Raw genomic sequence first — 748 nt, 5'->3', positions numbered from 1 at the left:
TATGCTGCAAAGAGAGGGACCAAGGTTCCCAGGGAAGTGTCTGCTCCAAGTGGAGGAAAAAGGACCAAGAACACAGACTAAGGAGCCGTGAGAGCCTGGGGATAAGGAGGCATGCGGCAGAGTAGAAGGATGGAGACTTCTGGCGTCCTATGGGGATTTAGATAAAAGCTCAGGTGGAGATGACGATGGATGGATGATGTGCACGCTACCTTTCCTGTTTGACTCAATCCACCATCAGTGAGACTCAATCCATGAGGAACGTGCTTAAAAACACAACCCTGCCATACCACGCTGTGTTGTAGTTATGCCATGATATACCAGTTATACCAAGAAGCTTAGCTAAGAAGTAGCTTAGGAGTCCCTTACTAATCCCCTGTGCCCTCAGCTCTACTGAAAGACACATTATGCTACTGCTCACTGGAGGGCAGTTCCTGAGTGCTTAGGACAACTCCTAAGCTATAAGATTACCCTTGTAAGTAAGATGATATTGGGCAAATATCAAAATGACCAGGCTCAAGTTCTTATGAAGCAAAACAGTTCCGCTTACTGGCTAAGTTTGGTTATTTCCATCTTTTGTTTCTTCAAATTGAGTGCAGGATTTTGTTCTTCTGCTACCTGTGAAAACAAGTTGAGTTTTTAAGCACTTCTTCCTAGTATAGTAAGAGAAATAACAAGCCCAGCCTACACAAAATGCGTTTCTTTAGGTTTACAAAGGACTAACGTCACTTGCATAACTACATTTCTATTT

The sequence above is a fragment of the Geospiza fortis genome, unplaced genomic scaffold (genome assembly GCF_000277835.1).
Source record: "Geospiza fortis unplaced genomic scaffold, GeoFor_1.0 scaffold163, whole genome shotgun sequence".
Classification (NCBI taxonomy): Eukaryota; Metazoa; Chordata; class Aves; order Passeriformes; family Thraupidae; genus Geospiza; species Geospiza fortis.
This window is presented reverse-complemented; position numbering follows the sequence as displayed.